Raw genomic sequence first — 24,276 nt, 5'->3', positions numbered from 1 at the left:
GGGTGAAAATTGATGGATAGCTAGGGGACATTTAGAGACAGGGGCTAGACTTTCGACGTAACGTTGTGTTTTGTTTAAATTATGGCATGGCGTGGTGGAATGTCTCAACCCTCTGACTCGATGACAAGAACGATGCTTCGGATGGACTTTTGATGTAACGTTGTATTTTGTTTCAATTATGCGTCGAAGTGTGTCTAATCAAGCCCTAACTCGATGACGTCACTTCTATATATATTCGATCTGTTTTTTATAGATTCATATAAATAATAAATAGGAGTATGTCAATAATTTCTTTTAAGTACAGATAATATCTCGTATCTAATCAACCCCCTAATTCGATGACAAGGGCGATACTTTGGATAGATTTTTGACGTAACGTTATATTTTTTTAAATTATGCGTCGGAGTGTTGAATGTCTTGTGTCTAATCAATACCTAACTCGATGACGTCTTTTCTATATATTCAATCCATTTCCTATAGATGCTTATCAATGATAAATAGGAATTTTAGTAGCCATAATTTCTTTGAAGTAGAGATGAATCTACCCACTCCATTTATGCGAGATGTCATGCAAATAGCTGGCTCTTGCCCTTCGTCTGCTGGTAAACTAGATACCCTAAGTGCGTCTGTAAGTTAGAAACAGTTTCCTATATGCGAAGACCTTAGATCAAACTCACCAACAACGGAGATCCGTTCTAATAGTTATCTAGGGCTTGATAGGAGTTATGGTGAAATTTAAGTGAAGATCACTTATGGTAAAATGGAGTCCTGTATTTTTTAGAAAGCACCCATTGCAGAGTTTGATATAAAGTAACGTCTCAAGCGAGTGAAGGTAACTTTGGTTCAATTTTACAAAATTGTATTATGTATCTACTCATTCCACTAAGCCTTATTAAACAGACTCTCAAATCATTCAAGACCTAAAACCACCCCTCATTTCTTCCCAAAACCAAAATTCTTCGATTCTTCTTGAACACTCGAGTCTTGATCCTCAATAACCTTTAAGGTCTAAAATTTCCGTCAAACCAAAACCACAGTATAATCCGCCCTTAAAACCACCCCTAATTTCCTTTTAATACTCAAATTCTTCGATTCTTCTCGAACATTCCAGTCTTGGTCCTCAATAATTCCTAAGCATTTAAATTTTCATCAAATTAAAACCATAGTACAATCCACTCCTACAACCACCCGTAATTCCCCCTCAAAACCAAAATTCTTCGATTCTTCTAGAACATTCGAGTTTTTAAGCTCAATAACTTCTAAGCATCTAAACTTCCCTCGAACCAAACCCACAGTACAATCCGCCCTTAAAACAGCCCCTAATTTCCCCTCAAAACTCAAATTCTTCGATTCTTCTAGAACATTCGAGTCTTGATCCTCGATAACTTTTAAGTTTCTACATTTCCCTCAAACTGAAACCACAGTACAATCCGCCCTTAAAACCACCCCTAATTTCCTTTTAATACTCAAATTCTTCGATTCTTTTCGAACATTCCAGTCTTGGTCCTCAATAATTCTTAAGCATTTAAATTTCCATCAAACTAAAACCATAGTACAATCCGCCCCTTAAAACCACCCCTAGTTTCCCCTCGCAACCAAAATTCTTCGATTCTTCTAGAATATTCGAGTCTCGATTCCCAATAACATCTAATCATCTAAATTTCCATCAAACCAAAACCACAGTACAATTCACCCCTAAAACCACCTCTAATTTCTCCTCAAAACCAAAATTCTTCGCTTCTCCTACAACATCTGAGTCTCGCTTCCCAAAATCTCCTCTCCAAACCTTATCTCCCACCCCCAGGAAAAGAAAAGATTCGCAGTGATCATTCGAGAACCATCGTCGCCCCGTCTCCCCTACTCGTGGTACCAGAATCGCTTCGCGGGACGAGGTCCTCGAACGGTCTTCCCGATCGCTTGATCAGCCCTTAAAATCACATCGTCGAGAGGCGCCTGGCGCGGGCCGGTGTCCTTCGACAGCGAAGACCGGCAGGGAGCCGCGAGATCGGGTCCTCTTCGCGCCGATCGCTCCTCCCGTCCGTCCCCCGGGCGAAGTACTCTTCAGCCCCGTCGGGCTGATTTGCATCACGGTTACGAGCTCGTTCGAGCTTGTGGTGGTTATATTACAGAGGAGCGAGTAGGAGACCGGGACAGGCCGGGGAACGGGCGAAAGGGGGACAGACGGTGGTCCCTCTCGCGCGCGTTCCACCCCCAGAGCACCTCGCCAGGAGGCAGCTCGGACACTCATAACAATCATAACAACGGGATCTCGCGGAGTAACTCGCGGACCACCTCCGCGCATCGTAACCGCCCACGGTACCGCCTACGATACCCCCACCGTGCGAAACGAGCATTGGCTGCCGGCTAGGCGGGAGAGAAGCCACGGCGGGTTGCCTTCCCTCGGCTCCAAACCGGAGCCACTACGCAGCCAGACTGCGGACCGTCAGGATTCAGGTCCAAGTTTTCGCGCCGAGCTCCGACCACGCAACGTGCACACCACGCTGCCAGCGACACGAGGCCCGCCTTGGATGTCAGCCCTCGATCCACCGCCAAGTGGAGTCGTTCGAACGCCTTGGATCATCCCTCGCGCTTCATCCGTCAGAACCGGAAGTGTTGGACGCGCCAGCCACGAAGAACCCGGGGAAAAGTTCGCCCTCGAGTTGGACCCCGGTGGCGGGCCGAGACACCTCCAGGTAGCAGAAGAAGCCGGGAGGTTACCGAGGAGGGTTGTTTGTGATACACCGGTGTGATCGACGAGTGTATGGTCTCGAAAGTGATACCAGGGAATCAGAGCGTTGGGGTGCGTGCGCCGTTCTGTCGTCACGTGGACGGAGGAACACACGCACGCTTGGATTCCGGACCCGCTTTTCGCTCTCGAGAAACTGTTGTGTCGTGAACTGATAATTTGTGACTGGGTGAGCCGTGTTTTCGGACACGAGTGCCGCGTGATCGTATCGGTGTCCATAGACTCGCGCGTCGCGGCTGACCATTGACTATCGTCGGACAGTGCCGAGAGGTTTCTTTTCGCGATTTTTGGAGTGCTGGGAGGACTGTTTGAGAAGTTACGTTACCGAGGCCCACGTGTAGGAGGCGTTAAACGTGCCAGGTGCCCTGGACAGGTGGTGTTAATCGATCAACGACGAGCGTCGATCCGAAGGAAAAAATATCGCCGACTCTCGGTGGTGACACAAGGACTCTAATAAACTCCTAATTATCCTCCGCGGGTAATTACACACGTGACACCGTTGCTGTGCCCGCTCTAACGCGAAATTACGCGATAGCCATCGGCCAGTGCCTCACTGACAAATAGAATAATTAAAATCGCATTAAAAGAACGCTCCACCGTCGTTCGTGCCTCCCGCCTTATCTCGCGACGTTATACCGCGAGTTACTTTTTTTTCGGAAGCTGCTCCTTTCGAGGATTTCGAGGATTTCGAGGTTTATTCGACTCCCTGGTGATCGACCGATCGCTCCTAATTACTCGCAATTAGCCGGCGTAATTAAGTAGACTGATGTCACGGCGGTCGATGTATTCGTGAATCGTTTGTCCGTCGAGGTCGGTCCATCGAGGCTATTTGTCGTCGTTAGACGACGTGGAGTCGTGAAAGAGAAACGAAGGTGTAAAGGGAACCTGAGTGGAACGCCCCAAGTCGTTTTGTGCACGAGGGGAACGCGAACGACGGGCCCGCTGACGCTGGGAACAAGGCTCGGTTCCATCCAGCAGGTGGCAACGTGCTAAATACATAATAGCAGTCGGTGTAAACCACGTCAGGACGACGTCCCACGTACAGCTGTCACAGATCTCCTTCGGTGAGTGTCAATCTAATGTTTTCTTAACCGGAGAATACGATCCGGGATCCCGGGCCGATAGGACCGCGCGATTCGGCTAAATCGGTCGATTATGATATCTGTCGACCCAGTGAATCCTTACGGGACCATCAATTATGCATTTCGATTGGGAGGTTGGGACGTTTTCAGGTTTAATCGATTACGAGCAGAAATTGCGTGTTTAGGACAATGGAAGAGTAGGTGTTCAAATATTTGGTCAGAGTAATGGGAATTAGAATGTCGCGTGAATGTAGGTTAAAGTATCGCAGACTTATAGAGTTTCTTCTGTCGTCGAAATCGCTTCTATTAAAATTTCATTGGTCCCTGGTTATAAATGTAGGCTATGATAGTATTGTTGGATTAGATATTCATGTCGCAATGGTTGGGTATAAGTATACTTGTGTGGCTGGTTATAAGTTAATAGTAATTTTGATCGTAGTTTACGTTGTACGTCTAAGTCGATAAATAGGAAAAATATGTCGGGATGAGGTTCTTGTATCACGGTCTTTGGTTGTGTAGTTTTATGTCAGAAAATATTTGTGGACCTAGCTTCAACGAATTTGTATCATGACTTACCATTTATTAGTCTGTTAAAAAATTGCAATGAGAAGGTCTCGTCTTCGCATGTTACTTCGAGAAAATAGATAACTGAGAAATAAGAATGACGAGAATATTGCAAAATTGCACTGAACACAATCGCAAATCGAACTCAAGAAATAATTCATAAACAGAACAGAAAACATCACAGTTGATCCTGTAGGAACAATCTTAATTTAATTTAACCGTTAGTCTACACGAGCTCTATCAAAAGTCTTCAACCAGTATTCGTTATTTAAAAATTATTGTGATCCTGTGCAACCACGAAAACTTCCACAATTAGAAAACTAAAGCAATTAGAAACACTTTGAAGCCCCTCCAAAAAATTCACGAACCCCTTCAGACTCATTTTCTTCATCCCCTCACCTCCAGAACTAATTTTTCTAGATTTACATTGGAAATCCTCATAACAATAAATAATATCAATCTCACGAATCCATTCCACTAAACTAAGCATGGAAACTCCGAGTTCGAAGAGACTAGACAAGTCGACGCGAGAAAATAGTATCCATCGATAGTAGGCCGGCGCTTTATCCCGCGAGGCGTTAAAAAGTTTCCATCAAAATTCGGTACGCCGGTGCGCAGCGTGTATTTATATCTGGTCGGCAATTGCGAGGCTCGCGAGCGATAATCGTTGCCCCGATACCATTAAGTTAATCTCAGTAATTAAGAAAGTTACTCCGAGGCCGTGCCGCGCGGGAATGTCTGGTAGCGAGGGATTGAAACCGGCGTCGGGTTTCGCGTCTTTGGTTCGCCGTGGAACCCGGTGATAATTCCCACCGGCTACTTAGCTGCATTCCAATAATTAGGGTGATAATCGCGCGCGTCCGCGTTCTGAAAATGCTAATTGAAGGATTGGCCGAGCGAACGCAGAGGGCTCTTAACCTTCGACGACGTGGACTAGGATCGATGGCGTTGGGAAAGATTCATGAATTGCTTTGGGGGTGACAAACAGAATCGCGGGTAGAAATTTGAGAGGGTAAACAGGACTTAGTTGGGGGTTGATTGCTGCATGAATTTTATTTTGGAGTTTGAGGTAGAGAAATTTCTTTATCTAAAAGATTGTAAAATCTATGCTATTATTAACCCTTCGAGTGCCAAGAAGCGATGTATATTATTGCTCGAAGTTGTTAGTGCTATGGTTCCTTAAGAAATAAATTTTGCTTTACGAAAGTAATCTAGAATAATTTATCTGATGGACATAGATTGATTTGTGCACTTCAGTTTTATTTCAAATATCGTAATACACAATTATGAATAAATCAAATATAACTGATTTATATATACAAAATTAATCGAATAAAAAATAACTGAAAAGATTCATTTTAATAGACAAAACCTTTTCTTCTTTACAAATAAGATTCAAGTTTAAGTCTTTGTGAAAGTATCTTCTTTATACAAATTTATTTTTTGTTAAGCCTATAACGGTTTTACTTTTAGTTTTTGTAGTAATAAAGGAAGTCTAACCTTTTTTAAGATATTTTTATTTATGATGATGCATCTTTGCTTAAAATTGTCTGGCATTTCTCGTATATATATTAAAATTTCCTCTGTCATATAAAAGTTTGAGTTCCTTATCGAAACTATACTAAAAACTACCCCTTTAATACTACTTCAAATAGAAGATATTTAACCTAATCATATTGAGAAAACCACACACACTAATTTTCACTTGTACTCGCTCTGTTTCTTAAAAAAAAAATTAAACTTTCGAGTGTGCATTCCCTTTGAGTACACACAAAAGAAGACTAAAAACTACCCTTTGAATTCTTCTTTAAATATAAAATATTTCATGTACTAATAATAAAAAGCAACACACACAGTAATTTTCACTTGTACCCACTCTCTCTCTCTCTTCAAAACAATAAACCTCCAAATGCGAATTCCTCCCAAATCCACACAAGGAACTACCTCTTCGATCCTACCTCCAATATAAAATATTTAACCTACTCTTATTGAGAAAGCCACACACACTAATTTTCACTTATACTCACTCTCTCTCTCTCTCTCTTAAAAAAAAATAAACCTCCCAGTGCGAGTTCCTCCCAAATCCACACAAAAAACTACCCCTTCGATCCTACCTCCAATATAAAATATTTCACATGCTAATATTAAAAAGCAACACACAGTAATTTTCACTTGTACTCACTCTCTCTCTCTCTCTTCAAAACAATAAACCTTCAAGTGCGAATTCCTCCTAAATCCACACAAAAAACTACCCCTTCGATCCTACCTCCAATATAAAATATTTAACCTACTCCTACCAAAAAAGCCATACACCCTAATTTTCACTCGCCCCTGCTCCGTTTCTTAAAAAAAAATAATAAACCTCCAAGTGCGAATTCCCCTCGAGTGCACCCAAAAGAATCCATATCGCCCGATCTAAATCGTCCCGCGAGTTATCCCCGAATCGCGTAGTACGCGGCGTGCCGCGTGTCGAGCACGCATGCACTCGTCATGAAAGCAATTAACCAGCGTGCGCATACGCGTCCCAGGTATTTTCGATGAAATGACACCGTCAGTGAACCCCCTCCCGCCCCCTTCTGCCGCCTCTCTCCCTCTCGCGGCACATGTCGGCCGTGCCGCGTCCCCGGACCATGTGATTCGAGAGGTAAATAGGAGCACGTGTTGGCAGCGTGACTACGAGTGACGCTGCGTGGTCGGGGGAGGAACGAAGGTGTACCGGGGAAAACGGTGGCTCGCGGGGGTGCGGTTCGGCGGAACGGGAAGGGTGTGGAGGGTAGAAAATCAGTGCCGGCGACCCGGAGGGTAGGAGAGTTCTTTGCTTGCCGCCTCGGGACCATGGGCGAGCGAAAGAGAGAGAGGGTTAAAACGGGCGAGGGAGAGTGTCCGCTTTGCACCGGCTCGAAAGCGGAAGAGAGAAAGAGAGGAGGAAAGTGGCGGTTGATGGAGAGTCGAAGGCGGAAAATCCCAAAGGAAGCACTCCACTCTGGATATCGCTGGGACAGCCGCTGGCGGGAAAGGAAACGGGATGCTGGTGAGCTTTTCTTACCCGAGGTCGCTCTCCACCCTCGTAAATTGATACTTAAACGATGGCAATTCTCGCCCAATTGACGAACTTTCCGATTTCTCGGGACTCCGAAGGATTCTCTTTTTTCGCGATGGGTTTCCGTGGATTCGTAGCATTACTTTTTTTGAGAGTTTATTTACTTTGGAGTTTCTAAATTTGTTAAACTTTGTAGCTTGAATGTCTATTAAAGCATTTGTCTAAATTAAATGATAGGTTTGATGTTCCCAAATAAATATTCATTATAAACATATATATGTGAAAATGTTTGTGTAAATATTTGTCATGAAACATCTATTTGGAAATATCAAGCTCATCATGTAATGTAGACAGATTTCTTCTGTCTTCTGATTTCTTCAGTTTCAAATTTGATAGCAGACTTCCCAATCAAATTGTACACTAGCAATTAGTTTGTTTTTAATATTTGCTTGTATGGATGTTACCGTTGCATAATGTTCTTTTGAACAAAAGTTAAAAAGATCAGATTAAAATTGATTTAGAAACATGAAGCCTATCATTTAAGTTAGACTCTTCAATAGATGTATTGGGTATGAATACTTATGAGTAGACTGCCGATCTTTATGTATTTATAGGCAATTTGAATGCGCAAGAACCTACAAAACCCAAACAATATGCAAGAATATGAAAAGGATTGAAAGTAAAGTTCATGTTACAACATTTGCAGAATAAAATAAATTCCTATTTAGGTTCAATTTTTGTAGTCACGTTCGCGAAGATTTCATTTTCCATAAAGATCCGCAGTCTACTTATGAGACTGCCTGGAGAAGTAACAATTGGAAAATGTAATACAGCTAAGTATCTAAAGACAGTTATCTCAAAGATAAATTTTAGATTTGTCTTAGATCTTTCTGGTTTATTGTTCCATCAATTTTACATTTGATTTATTCGGAGTCCTGAAGCACCTACACGAAAAACTTTTACATCCCTCCCTCGTTCATTTGGTAAATGCAATATTAGCTAAGTATCTAAAGACAGTTATTTTAGAGATAAGTTTTGCCTCATTTCTTCTAAATTTTATCGATGCATTTTGTAGCGTTCCATCAATTTTATACATAATTTATTCAGACGTCTGAAGCAGCCGTTACAATCCTCCCTCAACTACACTTAGTCTAGATTAAAAAAAAAATAATCCTTATACCCTAATAGCGTAATAATATAGGAATACAAAAGCGTATCATGTCTCGAAGTAAAGGAGATATAAAAGTGCGGTGGTCATGAGTAATAGAGTCGGAAACGAGGATATTGTCCAGGTCAAGAAAAGTAATCGATGCTTTCCCCTTCTTAAATCCTTCCACATTTCTCCTCGTTCCTCCGGGCGTTTATCCTCCGTCTCTATTCTCCTTTTCCCTCCGGCTCGTCAACCCCCGTTTGCAGCCCCATTCAGCTCCCTTTTACCCGATTCAACCCCTGCCGACGATCCGGCGCGCGATAACATTTCGCTCGACAACTTACCCACTTCCAGCTCGCTTTGTAGCCTTGCTTCTCTATTTTCCATCCGGCGCCCTCCATCGATTATCGACTCACGAATCACCGCCGCTAAGCAAGTTACGCCACCGTCTTCGGGCGTCAAATGTGAATCGAGTGTTTCCCCGTCCGTACCTCCGTGCACGGCGCGATATCGCGTTATTAATCGGCCGACACACGTGTCCCCCTCGTGTGTTTGATTAAACAATTTCCGGTAAATAGGAAGCCCGTTTTTGTTTCCTTCTTGCTCGACAATTCCGTTCTTTTTCTCGTTTATTCAATTTCGCCGCGGAACGACTCCCGATCGACTCTGGCCATTTATGGATCATTAAGGAGGGTACATGTCCTCGTATCATTCGGAGATTAAAGGAAATGTGGAATTTTTGATGAATTCAAATAGTTGCTAAAATAGTTTCTAAAATGGTTGCTTTTGTAGAGGAATGTTCTGGAGGAGATGTACATAATTTTTCGGGGTTATCGAACTATAGCAAACTGGGATCAAACTATGTCTAAATCTTGGAAGCTTTATTTTGTATTATTTTGTAATGCTTACTTCGCTCAACTTCTTTTCGATGAAATATATGAATGCAATATCCCGTCTCCCATAGATAAGAATAAGGAATGAAACGAAAACACAAATCGCAGGATCCGCAATTCGACTATGGATCCGAAGATCGTGGGTTCAAATCTCCGTGTCCTATCTCTCGTAGAAACTCCTATATTCATGAATGACAACGTTTTTCAGTGAAGAATATTCAATAAAAGAAATTATTACACGGTGTTACTATATTCAAGAAAGCCAATCGAGAATTTTGAATTTAATTTTCATATATAGAAATAAAAATCGTGTGTTTATTTAGAATAATAAATAAAAGAGAAACAGACTCCTGAACTTCTAGAATTAAATAATTTCTGATAAAGTAAATCCTGAAACCAACCATATTTCTGCGTATGAACAATTGAATAGTGCTTCGAGCTTTGAGCTGAATATTCTTCGATTATGTAAAGCCTCAAACTAACCATATTTCTGCGTATGAACATTGTGAATCGTGCTTCGAGCTTTGAGCTTAATATTTTTCCACAAAATAAAACCTCAAACCAACTATATTTCTACGTATGAACATGTGAATAGTGCTTCGAGCTCTGAGCTGAATGTTCTTCCACAAAGTAAAGCCTCAAATCAACCGTATTTCTGCGTATGAACATTGTGAATAATGTTTCCTACTCTGAGCTGAATATTCTTCCACAAAGTAAAGCCTTAAACCAACCATATTTCTTCATATAAACATTAAACAGTGCTTCGAACTTCGTCTTGAATATTCTTCCACCTTCTCTTCAAATAAGAGACCTACCCATCCTCTAAAACAGCCATTCATGATTCAAGCTTCCGGCTCACAGCTACCACTTTCATTGACAGGCCATTTCAAGAGTGTCCCAGTGATCTGCGCGCAAGAATTAACTTTCCAAGCGTTTTTTACGGGCAGACAAGGAACGGAATCGTCCCCTGCGCGATGTCTTTCTTCCTTTTGAAACGATTCCTCGTCGATGCTTGCAATTGGACGACGCTACGCCCCGTGGCGCGAGGCCATGCGTGCGGTGTCATTAATTCTAATAATTCATAAAGAAGCACGCACGTGCGTAACCAGGGCGGGGAGGCTCACGCATCGGGGGACAGAGTGATGCTACGGCACGAGTGTTTTTGTACGCTCGATGCTCCTAATAGACCTAATTTGCGTGTAAAAGCACTCCCGAGATTTCCGTGCCTCGTCGCCCTATTGAGGACTCCTTCCCGCCTCGGCTACCAGTCGGGAGAAGAGGGTCCCGGGAAGAATTTAAATTCCTCGAAGAATGGCCCGATGTTCCACGCATATTTCACGCCTTCCCCTTTTTTTCCTCGTCTCGCGTATACGCGATTTTTCTGTCGGTCGTTTGCACGGTTGCGGAGTCGATTCGACGATGTGCGACGGCGAGAACTGAGACTGACTAGAACGCTTGGGATTGGTTAATTCTGGGGATTCGATTAGGGTCAGCTGGATGAGGAATGTCTTTTCGAAGGCAGTGGACAGTGACGTGATTAGAACGAGTGTGTAAATGTGGCTGTGGTTCTAATACATGTGTGCGAAGAAGAGATATGTAGTTTTAGTATTACCAAATTGGTTATTTCAGTGTATGTATATTTATATCAACATATTTTATTTTAATATTTATCGTTACGAGGAAATAAAATGCACCATATTTTTAGTCTTGTAAGAAGGGTCTTTTGGTGCCTAGAGTTTATTTATTTACAGATATTTAGGTTTGAAATCTACAATTAACACCTAATGCTGCTTAACATTTTTTTTTTAATTTCATTTGAAAATTGATTCTTCAAACATGAGTGTGAAGAATGCGGTATTCGCGAGGAGGGATCTTCCATATTTACCGACAAATTCTAACGTGTAAATATTTCATATTTCTCCTTCTTTATTTTCTATTTCAACGTGTTTCTTTAGTTGTAAAAAGCCGGATATTGGGCGGAGTATTTAAATATTAATTTATATTATACATTTATCTATTACATAATAGATTTTCATATATATCTATATATAAAATCTTACCTATTACAAATGTATACGTATTTATAAATAATTTCATATATACATATTAATAATTAATTGGAATTATATTATAGTACGTGTGTCATATAATTTTAATTCATAAATAAATATAGATAATCAATCTCAAATATCGATAGAAAACTATCTGTATTATTAATTTCAAATCTGATCGATCGGCGAGTACCCCCGAAGCAAAACGGTTAATCCTTTTACAAGGGAGGGGAAAAGGGGTCCAATGAACCGAGCGGAGCGCGTTTTTGGGCCAGATGTTAATTCCGACGACTCAGCGTGAGCCGCGAAAGCGGTTCGGTACGTAAATACATCTTCAGCAGGGGGTACCATTATAATGGGCATGTGCGGTTAAAGTTCTATTTGTGGTAATTCGGAGTTTAATGCACTCACGCTCTGATTTAGCCGGCGGGCTGACACTTTTTTTGCCCGGGCGCAAACCCCAACGACGGCGGCGCCGTAAAACATGAAATATTCTTCCTGCGCCTCTGAGGATAGCTCGCCTACGCAGCGAGTACCGTCGTCATATTTTCCATCTTCCGCGGCAAATTTTTGATACCGATTTAACGCCATCGCGGCTCTGGCTTCGCTAGAGTTATTTCTGGAACTGCGTGTATAGACGTCTTCGAACAGTGTTAACGATAGCGATCCAGGAATTAATTAATAAAAGAAAATGAAGCATTTCTGCTGATCTGAAAAATCTTTGCGTCATTCAGGGACAAGCTTCTTGAGCTACGGAGAAATTCTGTATTCAGTTTCGGGTCGTTGTTTATCGCCCAGCACTATTTCTTCGTGAACTGTTCTATTCTGTTCTGCTCTTTTCGATTCGTTATGCATACTTCCTGAGAATTCTAATGTGGACGCGATGTGGATGAGTCTTGAGGCGCGATTATGAGGACGAGTGTTTAGGAAGTTTAGGAGTGTTTAGGTTTGTGAAAAGAAGCAATGTGCGCGATAGGGTACCATAGAATGTTAATTATGTATTTCATAGTTTATAATGTTATAAATAAATAAATATACTCGGTATTCGAAAAAGTTCGTGGCGTTTCTTAACCATTTCATCTCAACCATCATTTCATTGCATCGTTCTGTGATTGGTCGACCACGTGATCTTTGACATCAAAATTTTGATAGAGCATTTTGTCTGTGAACACCACAAATTTTATCACAAGCCTGCATTCTCGCCTTGATCTAGCGACAAAACGCCACGAACTTTTTCGAATGCCCATTATATATCAAGGGTGTAACAAAGGAATGATCTAGATTACCATTTATTCGGAATCCTGAAGCACCTACACGAAAAACTTTTACATCCTTCCCTCGTTCATTTGGTAAATGCAATATTAGCTAAGTATCTAAAGACAGTTATTTTAGAGATAAGTTTTGCCTCATTTCTTCTAAATTTTATCGATGCATTTTGCAGCGTTCCATGAATTTTATATATGATTTATTCAGACGTCTAAAACAGATGTTATATTCCTCCCTCAACCACACTTAGTCTAGATTAACAAAAAAATAATCGTTATACACCCTAATAGCATAATAATATAGCAATACAAAAAGCGCACATCGCTCCAAGTACAACATAATCCTCGATACATAATGAAAAGTCACTATATCGTCTGCGCCTCAACCCGCCACATTTCTTCCTACGTGTCACGAGATAATCTGGACATGATCCAAGTCCATTTCTGTTCGATTTTGAAGTTTCACAGCCTTGATCTACACGATCAGCCATCGCATCTGTCGCCGGTTTGGTCACACCCATGCTTTGATGTTGCAGTATGGTTCAACATGCAATAAGATTAGGAGATTGAGTTATTCCCATTCGCATGATTCGTTATGTGAAATTCTATGAATGCGAGTTTATTAGAAACGATGGATTATACGGATATTTTTATTTTCAGGGATTGAAGCCAGGATTAAATACCAATTTTGTATCTAGAATAATGACGTCGACTTTCGAGAAATAACTGTATGGTAAATTACTATATTATTCAAATATTAATCTAACGAGATAATATACTTTGAGTGCTAATTTATCATAACTTGATGGAATATACTGATATTTTTATTCTAAGAGGTTGAATCCAGAATTAAATACCAATTTTATATTTTGAATAATGACGTCGATTATCGAACAATAACTACCATACTAAATTACTCAATAATCTAAATATTATCACGAATTCACTTCTTCCTAATCAAGTAGCAAGCTCATACTCTTCAAGCTCGTACTCCACAATCTCGTACGTCCTTTCACAGACCGCGTTCGACCCCATATTCGAACTGGAATATATGTCACAGGCTCGAAGAAAGAATCCAATTCTTCCGTCACCGTCCGAGCTCTCCTAATGGCTCTAAACTGGTTCGAGGCAGCAACGATTCGGTTAAATGTCGTCGCCCGTTGTAGCAGGTTCCTCCCGCGGGGGACAGCCGTGGCGTATCGAGTGATTCGAATTAATCTTTAACGCACGTACGTACGTAAGCGCGCCGGCTAAGTGCCGGGCCGAGGTAATGGTCGTTTCGTGCGATACCGTTCCGTCAGAAATCCGAGGGGCTTTGTCCCGAGTCACGAAACGCAAGGATTAAACTGCACAGCGGCCCCGTTAATGCGACTGTGCGAATGCTTCGTCGAGGATACACGGCTTCGCATGGACGACTCTGCGTTACGCAGCCGGACCCTCGATCGGCCAAGTGTCCATAAATCGGTACCGGAACGGGTTCCAATCCGATGTTTCCGCCCCCAAGATCCGCGATCCTCGCCGCTCGGTAGTCGCAACCTTTGCAGTCTTTAAGGTCTTAGTTGGCGATTGGCCAAGGCTATTGCGAATTCATCATTAGGGCATCGGGGAGGTTGAGTTAATGGCTTTGCTTTGCTCTGCTTTATTTACCAGGGCGTTACTGTGTTAGTACAAATCGTAGCATTTTTTTAAATTTTGTCGATGTAACTTGCTTTACTCTTGTGTATAAATTTATGACACCCAATTCCAAGTGGACTGCAGGTCCTAGTAGATTCAACCGTTCTAGTCAGACACGTCGTCAACTTTCTTAAATATCCTCACACAACCACACTCGACAATATTCCTTTTCAAATTCATTAGTCCTAATTATTACCTGTATTAGATACTTTTACACCAAAATCAGATCCACCAAATCCCTTTAATTCAGTCTTTGTCAATCTTCAGCAAAAGTATTCCAAAGCTTTACTATTATACGTACATTGAATATGTATTGAACAACAAAACAATAAATTTTATTTTAATTTTTAACCGACTTCGAAAAGGAGGAGGTTACTCAATTCTACATATATATATTGTTTTTTTTTTATAAAATTCGCTGCTCCATAGTTTTAGTATCGTTTGCAGCATCTTTTGCATTTATTGGGGAGGTTGAGTTAATGACTCTGCTTTATTTACAGGATATTATTGCATTAGTACAATGTATAGAATAACCACGCATTAGTCTTATATTGAATCTTAGCATTTTTATAATATTCTGTGCTCCATAGTTTTAGTATCATTTGCAGTATATCTTGCATTCATTGAGGAGGTTGAGTTAATGGCTCTGCTTTACTTGCAGGGTGTTATTGCATTAGTACAATGTATATACTAACCACGCATCAGTCTCATATTGAATCTTAACACTTTACTAACCAGTAGTGATTGCAGATATCATTAAACTCAATAATACTTTATATTTTCACAAAGTTAGTACTATTCAATCTTTATTTTATCTATTAAAATTTTCGATTAATATTTATATAATATATTATCCAGCAAAAGTCTATTAATATTCTACCGGTCGATAAAGTGTTAATATTCTTATAACATTAACTGCTTTATAGTTTGTAATACTGTTTACAGTATCTCTTACATCCCTTTGCATATCTGTTAATATTTGTATAACATATCATCTAGCAAAAATCTATTAATATTCTACCAGTCGATAAAGTGTTAATATTCTTATAACAGTGACTACTTTATAATGTGTAATCCTTTTTACAGTATCTCTTACATCCCTTTGCATATCTCTTGGGGTACATTTATGATCATCTGTATATCTACAAAGGCTAACCTTTAGCAATAGAAGCAAAGAATGCGGTATTATCTTCCCCGGTCACGAATTAAAAAGAATGAACTACAATCCTAGATCGCGAAACATCTTTCTAATCCGTCGTCGTTAGATAATTTTTCTCCTACAAATCTCTTCCCGGACTAAAAGGAACAATATCACTGGCGATCACGCGAGAGCCTAAACAACGAACTCGCGCGTATTTCACGGTGGCTTTTGTCACCCTAGGTTTCATTGAATCGCACGCAAGCACAGCCGAAGCTTCTTTCTCTCTCTGTTTCGCGTTATGAACGCGACCCAGACGCCACAATGGCACGATTATGCGTTGCCATTAGACCGCTCGATTGATTACGGGATCGTGAAAAAAAGGACTCGACAAGGACAATGTCGCGATGGGCGGTTGCCAACTGGTCCCGCTGGGATCATTTTATTGGCCGCGTTTCAAGTAGGAGGGTTACTCATGCTGCCTTCTTCCACGTTTTGCCTCTCTCTTCCGCCTTTTCTTCTTCTTCTGACCCCCCCTCGCACGCGACCTTGGACTTTCTGCCTTCGCCGCTCGCAGAATTTGATATACACTGCGGTAGATTGCGAAGCCACTGGGTAGATTAGAGGTAGATTAGACCTAGAAGGATAATAGAAATCTAGACCTTTTTTTTGTTGCTATGGTGGTGGAGAAAATCTTCAATAATATTTTCAGAAATATTTGACAATGCTTGATTTTATCTCACTATACATTATAGAAACATTCGGAGAATAGTTGAAATAGCATCCAGGAACCCAGACCTAACCACATTTAGGTTCAAGAAATCGTTGATAAATAGTTGTTAACATATTCAAAAGTGTTTGAATATGTTTTCCTTCAAGAATCGACCTGAAGCCTTCATAAGTGTTTCATAACTCAATATTTTCAGGTATATTTGACAATGTTTGATTATGTCACTATAAATTTTGCAAAATATTTGAAGAACAGTTGAAATAGCACCCAGTTACATCGTCCCAAACTAAGAAGACACCTCCTCCTGACATTAACCCTACATACACACTTCACCACCCTCCTTTCAACTGAACCACTTCCGAACCGCTGAACCAAATACCGCTCTTCTTTTTCTTCTGCTCTGTGCCCAACCCGATTGACATCAGAAATTAGGTTCTCCGTAGTCACGACCGAAACACGCTAATTTCTCGCCCGTAACGCCGCCTAACAACGGTGCCGGAAGTGGACGCGTGCCTCTCTCACCGGGTCGCGACACGTATACCAGGAAATCGAACCGGCGCATAAAGCGTGCCAGCGGCGTGTCTGAGAAACCGCGGGTAGTTGCGCGGTATGCGCGGCCATATGGCGATTATCCGCGTTCGGTTATTTATAGTTCCCCGTCGAAGCGTTGCTGAGGAGCGTCGTTCAGAAACGGAGCGCGTTTTGCGCGATGAATTGGACCGAGCCTAAAATTCTAAAACGGCTGGCAAGTCTTGGCCGGCCACGAATCGGTCTCATAAATCGTGGCCCCGGACTTTGGGCGGTTTACACGCACCTCCGCGGCTAGCCTGGAGGCGGCCAGCGAGAAGCGGAGGAGCAAGGGAGAGAGACACGGTCACCTAGGGTCAGAACGATGGAGCCAGAGGTGGGGAAGACTATGTGGAAACTAGCTGCCGGCCAGAGGCGCGCGGTTGTTTCTAAACCCACCTTATCTACTAGCCCCTATAATAAGCTGCGATCTGAGACCGTATATCCCACCCACAAACATACACGCACACGTACGCGCGCGGAAGAAGCCCGGTTAAGCGTAGACACGCTCGTACCGGTACACACAGCCGGTCCGAAGGAGCTACCCGCAATTCCTGGACGCTTATTCACGGTGTTGCGGACCACGGAGCGCTTGCAATTACAAGCTGGTCAACATATAATTATCCCCAATGACCATAAATTACCAGATTTTTATGCGCAACATTCTTAATTACCCTTTGAATTAACATCAATCAACCCCGTTAATTGTACGCTGCTGCTAGCGCTGCCGGCATCGCTGTGTTCTCCTCGGCATCATCCTCGGCTTACTGGACGATGATAATACGAAAACATGATGCCTAGCCCCGAAGCGAGGACGAGAAATATCGAAAAAGGGCCCAGGTAAGAGAGGACCGAGGCATAAGTCGAGGGACACAACCGGGAGTCGCGACGAAGTCGCCCCCAGGGTGGTTTTCGGTGGTTAAACGTCTGATCGTTGGCGTGCTTGAGAGGAGGGTCGAGGGTAGACAGAGAGGAAACCTCGCGTCGGGCTCGTGACGGCTCGTCGCATAATGCACGCGTTTTAATTGCCTCCCTAGACACTCGAACGATCCTCGTATCAATGGTCCCGGTGTTTTAATTGCATATTCGATTACGTGGACTTTCACCGGGTGATCTCGTCAGCAATTATCGCTCAAGGAGGCATGCCAGGACGCACCCGGTGAAAGCAGATACTCGTTGTTCGATGAAAAGAATCGGCAGCCGCGATTTCCTGGGAAAATTGACCGGAGTTGGTTAAATCGATGGCCTGCGACCCCTCGTTTCGTCGGCTGTCTTAAGATGACCCGTCTAGAAGACTCCCGGGGAGTCGGATTGACCCTCTTCTGGAGAAAGGGGTGCTTCAGTTTGATCATTATCGACTGATCAAAGTGAGGCGAACTGGACGTTTTACTGGACGTGATTGGACCAGCGAACGTGGTAATGAATTGTAATATGAAGGGGACTGTGGACACATTTTGGGGAAGATTCAGGGTTATTTGTAGCCTTTTTGGGGAAGGAATGATATTTATAGTCACTTTGGTAAGTAGAGTTGAAGACTGCAAAATACAGAATATTCAAGCATTATAGAACGGTGTGAATATTGCGTAATACTGCGAAATACAGAATATTTCAGCAAAATACAGAATATTTCAGCAAAATAGAGCTCAATACTGCAAAATGCAGAGTATTTAGCATCATAGAGCATAATACACGGTATAATAGCACAATGCAGCGAGATACAATGGAATTCTACATATCACAACACGCTATAAGACAAAATGTATCTGTAGAATTGAGCATAATTCTACGTAATACGGAATATTTCAGCAAAATAGAGCTTAATACTGCAAAATGCAGAGTATTTAGCATCAATGATCATAATTCAAGATATAATAACACAATGCAGCAAGATACAATGGAATTCTATACATAGCAACACGGTATAATACATAATGTATCTGTAGAATAGAGCATAATTCTGTGTAATACAAGATATTTCAGCAAAATAGAGCTTGATACTGTAAAATACAGAATGATCAGCATCATAGATCATTATACACGGTATAATAGCACAATGCAGCAAGATACAATGGAATTCCACATATCGCAACACAGTGCAATACTGCAACATAGAGTGAATTACAAAACAAACTTGCAAACTGGGGCTTAAAACTGCAAAATACAGAACATTCGAGCATTATAGAACACAATGCATCGAATAAAAGCATACTGTATCACATACAACGTAATACTACTTATCGCAACACAATAGAATACTGCAAAATACAGTGAATTACAGAACAAGCTTGCAAATTAGAGTTTCTGAAGGTGATACAGGTCTGAATACAAATGAAAAGAAATGATATGTATACATCCCTTAATAAGTGGAAATGTTGTGGAACAAAATGGTACCTACAGTCAGTTCCATAAGTATTCGCGTACCTTCTATGAGAAATTTGTTTAATTTAAATGAATGCTTCATGTTTACAAGTAAATTTATACACATGTAAATATATACATGTGGGAAGTTTATTTGTTTACATATTTATAATGGAAAATTGATTTAGAAACATGAAGCCTATCATTTAAGTTAGACTCTTCAATAGATGTATTGGGTACGAATACTTATGGGATTGACTGTATATAATTCAATAAATATATATCAATATTTATCTAAACCTTTGAATTTTTCTTAAAAATTCACACGAACTTCCTGGACAACCCAGTAAAAAGAGAGATGATCCAAGAAAGAATTGTTTGGAAGCCTCGCTATAATTTACTGAATATTAATGTGTAATTACTATAATATGTATTACTATTAAGGAGGTTGTGATTAAGCAATGTAGGCCAAAGGCGCGATATATTCTCGACTCGACTGTCCATAAATAGTTAGATGCTAGACTGAGTTTCAGCCAGCACAATTTTCACGAAAGCTTTCATTAAATAATCCGATTCCGGTTCGCTAAAGACTCTGCAAGTTTGACGATCATCCAGGACGTCGACGACAACATCTGAAGCCCCGTGACGCGTAACGAAGGTAACATGGTGCATTATCAAGTGGCGGCAATCGAAGAACGCGCGACCCGAAGTCAACGGCGCAGGTATAAATACTTTGGAATTGGACTCGCAATTATGCGCGGGCACGGTTATCCGTAATCGGCAAAGTGGAAGGTTATTTCCGTGCAGGATTCAGCGATGATCGATCCTCTTCTGAATCCGAGCGGAAACACGACGCCTCTCGAAGGCCAAACGCGAAGGTAGCAATTTTCAAATATTAAGGCTTGAATGACATTTGAATGATCACGGTTGTAATCATTTACGATTTCTTCGTCCCGTTTCGGCGGGGATCCTCCTTCCGTTTCACCTATCACGATTCGAGTGGGGCGATGCGATACGCTAATGAAACCGCACTCTCATTAAAGCATCCAAATCGACGATACTAATTGGCCCCAGCTTTCGGAATACCCGGCATTATACCTCAGGATGCGATATAATAATCGTTGCGGACGAATTCGGTTTGGACAGCCGGTGGTTAAAGCGTCTAGTAATTTCACGGACGCGACCCTAGACCGATTAATACCATTCCGACGGAAATTAACGACCGCAAATGGAAAAAAGGGTGGTCCTCGTTCGACCGTCGGACGTCGAAGATCGCTCGAAGTCGCTGGCATTCGCGACGTACACGGCTCATCCGCGTCTTCTTCGGGTTCGGATTCTTCCGACTGCCCTAAGGTGTTCGGAAAATGTGAAGTTACGTATGCTATAAACCTTTCTGAAAAATATCTCTTAATATTTTTGAGTTAATAAGAGAAGAAGTAAGATACTAAATCAAACATCAGAATATTACAATAGGTAAATCTAAATTAAAAAATTGAGTACAAGGATAATTTCTCAAGCAAAAATTATACTAGAACAAAGGAAGTTTTAGTGAAGGTTTCTGTTGACAAATTAACTACAAGAATATATAAAAAGATTTATTTTTATTTATTTATTTCGGTAGGAAAGCCAATTTTACACAGACGCAGTCAATCCCATAAGCATTCATACCTTTCATGTCTGTTGAAAAAATTTGTCTTAATTAATAATAGCATCGGTGTCTCCAAATAAACTTTACACTTATTTGGAAACATCAAACCTACCACATAATTTAGACATTCTTCGATACATGTTAAAGATACGAATATTTGAGAGTGATTGTATTGCTGGGCAATACGATGAGGTAAGGTGTACTGTACCCGAATCAGTGGCACGTATTACTAGTACAAAGAGCATGCAAGATAACTCCAATGGCTTGATGTGCAACCAATACGTAGCTTTAAGTCTTTGGACTTAATGGCAATTAACAGAGGAATCTACAAAGTGCATAAATTCATCCATCTGGATTGTTGTTATATTTAAGTACTCAAACAGTGACCTGTTCTTTGAAGCCTGTCACCTCAGACAATTTTGAAATTCTCAGATCATTCTACAGAATTCTAAGTGCATAAATTCATCACTCAATATCTTGTCATATTTGAATCCTTAAACGTTGATCTGTTCTTTGTAGCCTGTCACCTCAGACAATTTTCAAATTCTCAGATTCAAGTGACGTGCAGGTTCTAGTAGATTCAGACGATTCAGTCAGACACGTCGTCAACCTTCTTAAATATTCTCACACAGCCACGCTGGACAATATTTGTAGTCAAACTACCTTATTATTTCTAATCATTACAATTAACAGAGGAATCTACAAAGTGCATAAATTCATCCCTCTGGATTCTTGTCATATGTAAACCCGAAAACATTGACCTGTCCTTTGAAACCTGTCACCTCAGGCAATTTTAAAATTCTCACTTCATTCTGCCTCTTAATACACACTTGTACCAAACAAGTTACATCACGAGGCCATCTAGGAAATTTTCAAAAGATCAAACCTTGACGATAATTTCTCAGCGATCGACGACTTACATTAATCACTCGCACTCAGTTATTCCCAGAAACTCTGAACGACAGCGTCCTAACGAAACAGCAGCAATTACCTGGTTACGTGTCGCGTTAGCATCCCGTCAAGAGCCAATCGGTTGTCTCGCAATCATCGAAGGTGTTTTCGTCACTTCCCTGGGAGCCCTTGGTTCCCTTTTGCCTGTCCGTTCGCTGTTTTAAAAACTGGCGAGAAATATTTGCACGACGACCATTATAAAACGCCTTTCATGAGGGACAAAGTAGCTGGCGGGCAGGGAAGGTGCGCGCTCCCGCCCTTTGACAATAATTTGTCCAGAATAACCGGCTCGTTTCTCTCTACCTCTTCGCTCTTCCGCTCGATGATCCATCCAGCCGTTCGTCATAGGCGCTTTTAAAAAAGTGAACCGCTGGACTCGGGCCAGCGCAAAAATAGAAGCAGATGTTGTTAGTTGCGTTCACCAAGTACACGAACCGCGGCTTCGACGATGGATACCCCGGTCCTGGGACCCCACAGAGTCTCTTCTGGGGCGTGGAACGGAGAAACGGAGGATGGGGAAGGATACGAAACGATAATTTCACTGCCCTTGAATTCGCGCTAATGGCTCGGATGAGAATTCTTAACGCTTCGTGTAGGAGGCTTTGACACATCTAACTGGGGGATTTTTGCGAAAACGAGGAGGAATTAATGCTTTTTAGGAGGACGAGGAATTAATGCTTTAACCCATTCACTGCCAGGTAAATTTAAAGCGTTTTGCTTTGGGCTAAACTTGGGAAGATTTAATACAGATGTGTAATCTAGGTTATTATTTTGATAGTAGAAAGTGATATTAAATTTGTCGTTGTGAAAAGAAATTTTACGATCTTCTTTTACTATACTTTGTGACTACAGTTGAAAATAAAATTCCTGGTCTACTAGGTATCTAGTTATTATTATTATTATTATTATTATTATTATTATTATTATTATTATTATTATTATTATTATTTATATTATTGTATAAACACACTATGCTATGAAAGGTTAAAATATTTATTAGCTGGTTTGACACTTGAGGTGATATTTTTCTATAAAGCTACAAAATTTTTGGAAAGATGGAGAAAAGTCGTAAAATACAATGGTTTGCATACAGCTCAGTAATGTAACATAAATATCGCGTACGTGTTACATAAAAATAAACCAATAGAAACTTCAACATAATAAATATCATTCAGAAACAAGTTTAGCCTATTCACTGCCACCTTGGTCAGCGAATATTTTTATTGTTGTTTGAATTAGGAATTATTAGAAAGGATGAATTAGAATTTAATATAGTGTAAAAGACATATTTAATACTAGAATTTTATATTATACAAATAATAACTCAGACGGTACGGTTATAACATGTTAATTATACACGGTGTCCCAAATTTATTGGAGTTCCTTGAAAGGAGTGGTTCGAGGAGTGATTCGAAACAACTTTTTCCTTAGCGAAAATGTTGTCCGAGGCTTCGTTAAAGAGATATTAACAGAAAACCCCAACTAATCAGAGCGCGAGTATGCCGGTAGAGCGTAGTCTATACTACTGCGGCCGTCTAGCGGGTAGCCTACGCATCGCGGTTGCCTAGCGGTAGCCTACGCACCGCGGGTGCTCCAATTTGTCGGGGTTTTCTGTTAATATCTCCTTAACGAATCCTTCTCGAACATTTTCGCCAAGGCAAAAGTTGTTTCAAATCACTCCCCGAATCACCCCTTTCAAGGAACTCCAACATTCTTCTGACACCCTGTATACCCTTAGCAACGGAGCAAAACGCTCTAAATTTGTCTAACAGTGAATGGGTTAGACAACATACAAATAACAAATTTTTTTCTGGCAGTGCCTGCAAATGGCGATCCTTTGTGAAACCTCCATTCCCACAAGAAGAAATTCTGGACCGTAGGCGCTTAACGGAAATAAAATTAGCTAGATGACGATGACGCGTCGTGACGTGTACGTGGGGCGCAATAGTCGCCGAATTCTATCCTCGTAGCGTCGTGACGCGTTCACCTCTCCCTCCGCGTCGCCTCCTTCGCTCCGCCGACCAAACGTTTTTGCTTTGATGTCGGAAGATGAACGGGCATCCTCCTAATTTCCACTGTCTGCATTCTTAACAGCTGCACGCACCACGCTCCGATACGGCTGGCGGGAGGTCCGCGTTTAATTAGTATCGTGTTTATGCGAGTCGTCCGCGCCCTTTCAAGTATTCGGCTGGCTGGGGACTATTTGAAATCCTATCGATCGCCTGCGTCTTACTCGCCTAATTGTTGTCTAGAAGTGGAGTAATCGCCGGCAAAGAAATGTGAATGTGAAAATGTTTAAGTGAAGCTTCGTTATTAGTCTGTTAAGAATTAAAAGGGATGATCAAGTAATAATAATATATATATATTACCGTGTTGACCACGGTAACATTTTTTTAATGTTCTCTTTATATCATAGAAA

At 41.3% G+C, this 24,276-nt stretch overlaps 1 protein-coding gene across 9 annotated transcripts in view; it reads left to right on the top strand.

Moving 5' to 3' along the window:
- Positions 1-2,433: 2,433 nt before the first annotated feature.
- The window catches only part of LOC128878469 (POU domain, class 6, transcription factor 1), a 280,305-nt gene continuing 258,462 nt past the window's right edge, over positions 2,434-24,276 (top strand). For all 9 annotated transcript variants that reach the window (XM_054126698.1, XM_054126695.1, XM_054126692.1 and 6 more), the window contains exon 1: positions 2,434-3,810. The gene's annotated coding sequence lies outside the window, so the exon portion shown is untranslated. The remainder of the gene's footprint in view (positions 3,811-24,276) is intronic.

This window comes from Hylaeus volcanicus, chromosome 6 (genome assembly GCF_026283585.1).
Source record: "Hylaeus volcanicus isolate JK05 chromosome 6, UHH_iyHylVolc1.0_haploid, whole genome shotgun sequence".
Classification (NCBI taxonomy): Eukaryota; Metazoa; Arthropoda; class Insecta; order Hymenoptera; family Colletidae; genus Hylaeus; species Hylaeus volcanicus.
The sequence above is the reverse complement of the archived record's forward strand: the minus strand, read 5'-3'. Positions and strand labels throughout refer to the sequence as shown.